An 8,725-nucleotide genomic window follows, 5' to 3' on the forward strand; every position below is an offset into this window, starting at 1 on the left:
AACTTAGAACGAGGGAGCTGAAAAAAAAAAAAAAAAAACTTCCATTTTATAATTAAAGTTACAAATTTTTTCATGAATTTGTAAATATTTTTTAAAAGGACCATTATTTTCTCAACAAAAAAAAAATGTACTGAATCTTTATATTATTTTTTTTTGTATTTTTTAGTATTTATTGATTTTTTTTAAAAAACATTCTTAAATGTTTTACTTTTTTAGTACAACTAGATTAAATGCATCTAAAAAATAAAAATAAAAAACTTAACCAAAATATTAAAAAAAATTCACTAAAAATAAAGGAATACAAATTGAAATCTCAAAATTTGATTTTGGAAACTAGATAACCAAACAGAGTGTTTGGTTTCGTTTTAGAAACTTGGTTCAGATTATTTGTTAAAAAAATTAAAAATTAGTTTCATGAAAAAAAATGAAAAAATCAAAACCACTTATAATTTTTATATAGTTTTATCTCTTTAGAGGGAAAAACAATTTGTAAAAAATTTAAAATATGTTTTTGATATTTACTTTTATCAAATTAGTTTCTAGTTTTCTTAAAAAAGAATTGAAAACAATTTTAGAGATTGAAACCATGGCCTATATTACCAAAGTTTTAGAATTTTAAACTTTTGGAAATAAAAAAGCTAAAACCGTTTAACGAGTAAAATGGCATGTGTAATATTAACTCACATTTTAATAAATAGGTATATTTCCAAATCAATTGTGATCCTGTCCATTTTAAAATTATGATGAAAAATTTTCATTGCATTATCCAAGGATATGTAATGATTCCTTTTAAATTTAAAATACTACAAAATATTTGAGACCCTTAAAAAATACCCATATTTCCATCTATAATAATGTAACATGATATGTTTTGTTACACATTTAATGATGGTGGGCCCAACTCTCATACCACATTATTGTGGGTAAATTTTTAAGTATAAGTATGTGAATCTCTAATATTACTTAAAAAAAATATTATATATAATCAGATTTCTTAATCGAAAAATGTTATATAAATTTATAAACTTTTGTTATTGATCAATTAAAAAAATAAGGGAAATGTTTGAAACCCCTAATAAAGCCCCCCACAATTTTACCACAATTATGTAGAATTATGAGTGTCAGCTTTTAATTAATTTATCACATACTCAATTATGTGAGACTCTATTTTCTTATCACATCATTGTGGGTATATTTACAGGTCTTAAAGAGGAAATATTCTTACTAATTGGTACAGCATGCAATAAAAATATATAAAAAAAATTTGGAACAAGTCTCACTTTAATAATATGGTAAACATCTCCAATGATGGAGTCAGATGACTTATCAAAGTCAAAAAATAATTAGACTTCACAAAATAATTCTCCAATGGTAAGTCAAAACTATTTACATTTTCAAGATTTACTTTTTAAAAAATTAAATTTTTTTATTTTTTTCTATTTTTACTAAATTTTTTTAATATTCTAAGATTTTTTTAAAAAAATTTTAGATATACGTAACATAAATATACTTAAAAAGTATAATATTTGTGAAATTTTTTTTAGAAAATTCACTAAATATCAAAAATGCAAAAAAAAAAATGAGAATTTAGTACATTTTTTATATTCTTGTATATTTATTGATTTTTTAAAATATTTTACTTTTTAAATACATTTAAGTAATGTGCATTTAAAAGAATATAAAAAATTACTTAAAATTTTAAAAATATTCATTAAAAATAAAAAAATATATATGAAAAAAAAAATTCAATTTTCTAAAAAATTAAATCTAGAAAATTGAAAACAAACGCACCTAATTCCCACTCAAAGTTTGGCAAGGTCATTCTGTTGCCCCCATCATATTTCTTACCAAGATTTTTCACAATTTTCACAAATTTTTAAAATTTTTACAATTTTTCATCATCTCAAGAATTACAACTCAACAGGAGTAACATTCACTGCACCATTTAAGACCATCTTCAATTGTTACTCAAACCTTTCGTTAAATTTAAATTTGATGAAAAATGAGTTATTTTCTTGCTCCAACAATTGCATCAATTAGGTATCAAATTGAGAATTTTACTTTTCTTTCATCAAACTGAGGATAAATGTACCTTTAATCAAATCATTGTTCATTGCCATTGCCGAATGTCCCCCCAGATGACAATTTCAAGGCAAAAATTTGTGAAAAAATTGCACTGGCTGGACATTCGCCTGATCAATCGGTGTTCTGATGAAACTCCAAAATCCTCCGTTGAAACACTTGATATCAAAGGAAGTTTTTACTCAAATTTGATAAAAAAAAAATTAATGCACCATTGAAGATGCTCTAAGTAATTAACTTTAATTCACTGTGGGTTGGCTTTTTAGTTTTTTAAATTTTTTACTATTTTAGTCTAGGGCTAAAAAACTTTGTTTGGGATAAGCTTTTTGGCTTTTTTGACTTTTATGAGAGAAAAAATGAAATGATTATGAATTGGATATGATGTTTTATTTTATTGGATTAAAAAGTCTATTTTATTTTTTTATGACTAAAATAGTCAAAAAAAATCTGATATGTCAAACGAAAGCTAACTTTAATTTACTGTATCTACCATTCAAATGAATGAAAATTTTAAAAATTGGTTGAATTTATCACTTGGTTTTGCCAAAATGGGGAGCCATCATTAGACTGGTATAGCTAAAAGATTTTTATTTTTATTTTTAGAGTAACTTATAAATACATTTTTTAGATTTGCTTAAAGTACAGATTGTTTCTTATGATTTAAAAAATTACAAATACCCCCTTATTAGAATTTTTTATTTAACAAAATTCACTGAAAAAAAAAAATTCATAATTACTCTCCTATATAATAATAAAATTACCTAAATTATTAATTGAAACATATTATTAATATCATTAAAACTGTTAATTGACTTGATAATTTGTTAATAAAAGGAGCAATTTGTTATGAAATTAGAAATCTCAGGGGGTTGAATGTAATTTTTAAAATCACAGGAGACGATTCAGATTTAATCAAATCTCAAGAGTTATATTTGTAATTTACCCCCCTTTTTTTATTGACACTATAACAAGTTAAGAAAGAATTTTGGCAAAGTCATTAAGATGCTCTGTATTACATATCAAAATTTATAAAATTTATTAGTTTATATAATATTAAAAAAAGTTTAGACACACATATATCAATCATATAATTTGACATAACGCTTTAATATGAGGTGAAATATTCACGTGAAAAAATTATATTTAGTTTTATAATAAATTTATGTACAAATAAAACAATTTATAGCAATATGATTGCTTGGAATAGGCAAATTGTTATTTTTGGGATTTAAATCACCATATTTGGTTCCAGAATATTGAATCCACATTTCAGAAAATTGATTTTTTTTAATTTTTCATATTTTTTTATTTTTGTCGATTTTTTTAAAAAATATTTTACACAATTTTTATTTTTATTTTTTAGATACACCTAATCTAAATAAACTTAAAAGTAAAATATTTGTGAAAAAAATTTCAAAAAATTCACTAAATACAAAAAATATATTAAAAAAATGAAAATTCAATACATTTTCATATTTTGTTGTAACTCAAATTTTAATAAATAGGGATATTACCAGATAAATTATAATCCTCTCCATTTTAAAATTATAGTGAAAAATTTTCATTGCATTATCCAAGGATATGTAATGATTCTTTTTAAATTTAAAATACTACAAAAATTAAGTGATTTATGGACTTAACAGATAAGAAAAATAAAAAATATTTGAGAGACCCTTAAAAAATACCCACATTTCCATCTATAATAATGTAGCATCATGATATGTGTCAACTTTTAATTTGTTACACATTTAATGATGGTGGACCCAACTCTCATACCACATTATTGTGGATAAAATTTTAAGTATAAGTATGTGAATCTCTAATATTACTTAAAAAAAATATTATATATAATCAGATTTCTTAATCGAAAAATGTTATATAAATTTATAAATTTTTGTTATTGATCAATTAAAAAAATAAGAAAAATGTTTGAGACCCCCTAATAAAGCCCCCCACTAAAGCCCCCCACAATTTTACCTACAATTATGTAGAGTGATGAGTGTCAATTTTTAATTTATCACATACTCAATTATGTGAGACTCTACTTTCTTATCATATCATTGCAATTATGTAGAGTGATTAGTGTCAATTTTTAATTTATCACATACTCAATTATGTGAGACACTACTTTCTTATCATATCATTGAGCATGTAATTAGAGGTCTCAAAGAGGAAATATTCTTACTAATTGGTATAGCATGTGTACGGGAAAGAAATACGCCTTCTCGTATAATCCTGTTGACCAAGTCCACGCTCCTCCGTACGACGTCGCTTTGTCACCTGAAAACACAAACGTGAGCTAGCCGGCGGGTGTGTGCCGGAAACCTCTCCGATGCCTAAGTGAGTGGGTTTGACAAATAGACAAAGCTCTATGTTCTCAGAAAGCAAAATTGTGTTGTGTTCTGTTACCTCCTCCAAGGTGATGTTTGTGAGCTTTTATAGGTTTCGAGTGGCCCAATCCTAGTAGGACTTTTATTTTTCCATGCAGAGTCCTCCTAGGATTCACACTCCTAAAGGATAATGCTTATCCCTTTACACCCCCCCCCCACTGCTTAAACCAAGTGGGATGGTTTTCATCATGGCCGAACTTCCATACAACTGAAATAAACCTGGATATGCCGAGCCATAGATTAAGCCGGACTATCATTGGTTCGGTTCTCCCTTCATTCTTCCTTACCTCGGTTTTCTCCTGTTCAACCCATAGTACGTTCAAACCGAACCCACGATTCTAGACCGGTATAACCCCAAACTATTTCCGGACCGAAGTACTCTATAACTCGTAAGCCGAAGTAACTTCTTCTTCTTTCGACCGGAGTAACTTTGTCCCTATTGAGCCGAAGTAATATTACAGTCTCTTTTACACAGTCCTTCGTACTTTGGGCCACAAAAATCCATTTCATAGCTCGGCCCAATTTTCACCAAAAATTACCCTTTCAATTGCCCCTTAATTCCATCTGCACAGCATGATTGGGATTACCAGTCTAGCCGAGCTGGAGTTTTTTAAGCTTTTCCAGCCGAGCTAAAAACCCTTTAGCGTCTCCAGCCGAGCTAAAAAACTCCTAAGCCTTTCAGGCCGAGTTAATTTTTACTCCGGGTTCTGTTTTGTCCGGTCAAAACGTCTCTTCAATCACGACAGTAACGCTTCCCTTTCCCATGCCACGTGGCGGGCTCTGATAGGCTGGGGGCAGCTGTCACGCCGCCCTCGTACTACGAAATTTTTGAATAGTCCCGCCCTTTCTCTCTCGTCCTTTTTCACAAAATATTCCCTCTATTTCCTGAGTTCATTCACCTTTTCTGTTCATCTTCTTCTCTTTGTGCCTTTGCTTCCCCAACCCCTGAGATCCCTGAGCTTGGTGTTCTTTGCTGGTGCTGTTTCTCCTCTCTTCAGCTTTCTTCTTCCTCTGGTAAGTCCCTAAAAACTTGTTTTTGCTTTTCTTCTTACTGCTTTCTACGTTTTTACGAAACATGTTTGCACATTTTAGTTTTTGCTTCTGTACTCTCATGAGAAAATCAATAGAACCCATGCGTGTATGGACTATGTTGTAGAAAACTAGTCTCTGATCCAAAATCTTGCCCCAACCGAACTAGGATACTGTTTTTTGTGCTACCGCGGTAGATCACCTTAGACAATTAACTGAACTAGAACTAGTAAGATGACAGCAGCTTTGAAAAATGAATTTCCGATTCAACTTAGCCGAAATAAGATCACCGAACGAAGTCTGAACTCAATAAACTAGGAACCTCAGTCATTAACCGTGCTAAGCCTTTGGGGCTAAGCCAGCTTTCTCAGTTTCTAAATCAAACTCCGAAAGTTGCCCCTAGAGGCTCAACCGAAGTAACAAAACACATAGTTCAACCGATTTAGGCCTTGGGGCTAAGCCAGCTCTCTTAGTTTTTTAGACCGAACTAAGAAAGCCGCCCCTAGATAGTGAACCGGTCTAATAAGCAACCTGCTCAACCCGAGCTTACCAAACCTTTTGCCAAACCGAGATATCACCTGCCCATAAAGCCGAAATAGGGCGTTTTTACCTTGTTTTTAATTTGTAGCACGGTCTAATGATCAGTGCTTAACCCCTTTGTTTTCTACTTTGCAGACTTAGGTTACACAGGCACTCCTGCGTGCGCTCAACCGAGTTACTGAGCACGATTTTTGCACTGATATAATTTATTCGTAAATTATACACTGGATGGGTAAGTATAGATATTTGGTAGAGACCCCTGGTGGTATGGCCGAATTCCGAAGGGATTATGGCATCCCAGACGATGTACACCTTACCCTTGCCAAGAAGGATATCATACCCTGGGGTGAGGCAGGCTTTGTACCCTTTACCCTGCTTTCAATAATTGAGATCGGACTAAGGTTCCCAGTACAGCCATTAATTTGTGAATTTCTTAGGCAAACCAGACTATGCCCAACCCAGCTATCCACCAATACATACCAGATAATAATGGGTATAGCCGAGCTAAACCGCCAAGCAGGCCTGAACCTCGGTTTAGCCGAAATCTTCCACCAGTACTTCATAGGTTCAAAGAAGATGGCTGGGTTTATTACCTTAGGATACGCCGCCGTAGAGAAAAGATAATACAAGACACGCCGGATAAGGATGTTAATGATGATGACTTTTTCTGGGTATCGGGCAATTTTGAAGATCAGCAAGCCCAAATCCCAGGCCGAAGTATAAACTGGAAGAAAGGAAAACCTGGTAGAGTTTACTTCGGTTTTATGTATGTTTTTCCTTGTATTTTGGTTTCAGATGTTATAACCGATCTAACAGTTGTATCCTTTTTGCAGACTTAGCACATCTTGCCTCCTATTATAGTTACCCAAGTCTGAACATACTCCGAGCCGCATTACGTGTTAAAGAAAGGAGTTGGGCTAAGCTTCTAAACTTTGAGCCGACCTACAGATATAGCGGTCGCCGAAAAGCCCGAGTGACCGATTTCCTCCTTGAAGACGCACCTGAACCGGACCCAACCCTGCCCGAAATACGACTTGTTCCATTAACTGCAAAAGAAGAGATGGCAAAGAAAAGCAGAGTCAGGGCCCTTCTGACCGAAACAACTAGGCCCGAAGTAACACCACCCAGCCAATCGCAGCCTGCTGTTATGGCCCTCCCTTCTCAACAGCTGTCCTCTTCTCGCCGAACCAAGCGCGCCCGGACTGCTGAGACCGAACAAATTTTGGTTGATGAAGCAGAACCCGTACTTCCGCCGTGCTTGCCACTGAGCCCCCAACTGGTACCTTCTGACCGAACTACCAGCAGCTGGGCCCTAAAACTTACCTTCAATGACCGAGACATCCGAGATACAGATTCGGTTGTTGCTGAAAAAGACCATTTGTTGGCCCTCAATCTGGCCAAGGGTGTGTGCCTCCCCAAAGACATGGAGCATCACCAAAAACAACTGAATACCGAACTAAAGGCCATCCGGTCAACGACAAAATCCATGATTCTGGTAAGCAACTTCGGTCGTTTTGCTGTCTACTTTCTTTTTTCAACTTCTACTTCGGTTTAAAGGGAAATCTCTGTTTTGTCAGGCCCTTCAGAAAAACCAAATCACCCATAGGAAAGTACTGGAGCTTAGGAAAGTAACTAGGCAAGCAGCGGCAGAGGCTGAGGCGAAAGCGGCCGAGCTGGAGGAGGCCAGAAAGGAAATGGCCGAACTCCGAGGTGAGGTCGGCCGACTGACCGGAATGGTTAGTTCGGCCGAAGCCGAAAAACAAAAGACTGCCATTGTTTTGAAGGACAAGTACTTGCGCGAGCTGTTAAAACTTGAAAAGAAAAAAGACGCCGAAATAAGCCAGGCGAAGGAGAGTGCCAAAGAGGCCGAAAAGAGAGGCTTCCAGAGGGCAGAAGACGTTTATGTCAAACAATGTGAGGCTGCCAAGGAGCTTTTCTTTAAGTGCGGCTGGAGGTGAGCCGTTGAGAAGCTCGGTCATGATCCTCAAACCGAGGTTTTCGACCCTCCAGCCTACTTTATACCGAAATCCCTTGCGGAGTATGCAAATGTCATGCAGTAACAGTTTCTTGAGAGCTCAGACTCAGATGAAGATTCTGCTTCTGACGATGCTCCGGTTGTTGACGTGGATCAGACAGTTCGGTCGGAACCTATGGTGGAAGACTTGGTTGTTGATCAGCCAGGTGAAACCGTGGTTCCGACCGAAACCACCCTTGTTACCGACACCGAGCTTCCGCCTGAAATCGGTCTTCATGCTAATGCTGATGCTGCCTTTGACGCTGAGATCGAAGATCTTTTTTCTTGACTATGTACTTTTTCTTTTGTTATTTCGTCTTTGTAACCGGGCTATGCCCCTCTTGTACTTACTTTTCAATGAATGAAAAATTTTGCTTCGGCTGTTATTCCGGTTTTGATTCGTATGCTTGTATTTGTAATGCCCTCTATTATTTCAACTGCTATTTCGGTTTTAGGTGGTCAACCTATGCTCACTAGCCAACCACTCCTCAGCCGATATAATAATTTCGGCTGAGGAGTATACGGAGTTGGTTTATCCGGCCAACTGTTTCTTCAGCCATGCCCTTATTTCGGCTGAAGAGTAACCAGAGTTGGTTCATTTCCAGCCAACCACTCTTCAACCATTCCCTTACTTCGGCTAAAGAGTAAAGAGAGTTTGTTTATTCCAGCC

The 8,725-nt window shown here is 34.5% G+C and overlaps 1 pseudogene across 1 annotated transcript in view; it reads right to left on the reverse strand.

Annotated features, from left to right (window-relative positions):
* LOC114295375 (RNA-dependent RNA polymerase 1-like) overlaps positions 1 to 5,606 on the reverse strand; it is a 35,529-nt pseudogene extending 29,923 nt beyond the window's left edge. The window contains exon 1 of the transcript XR_014344561.1: positions 5,372 to 5,606. The product of XR_014344561.1 is annotated as an RNA-dependent RNA polymerase 1-like (transcript). The remainder of the gene's footprint in view (positions 1 to 5,371) is intronic.
* Between the last annotated feature and the right edge of the window lie 3,119 nt (positions 5,607 to 8,725).

This window comes from Camellia sinensis, chromosome 11, assembly GCF_055761805.1.
Source record: "Camellia sinensis isolate YWXY chromosome 11, ASM5576180v1, whole genome shotgun sequence".
In the NCBI taxonomy this organism is placed as follows: domain Eukaryota; kingdom Viridiplantae; phylum Streptophyta; class Magnoliopsida; order Ericales; family Theaceae; genus Camellia; species Camellia sinensis.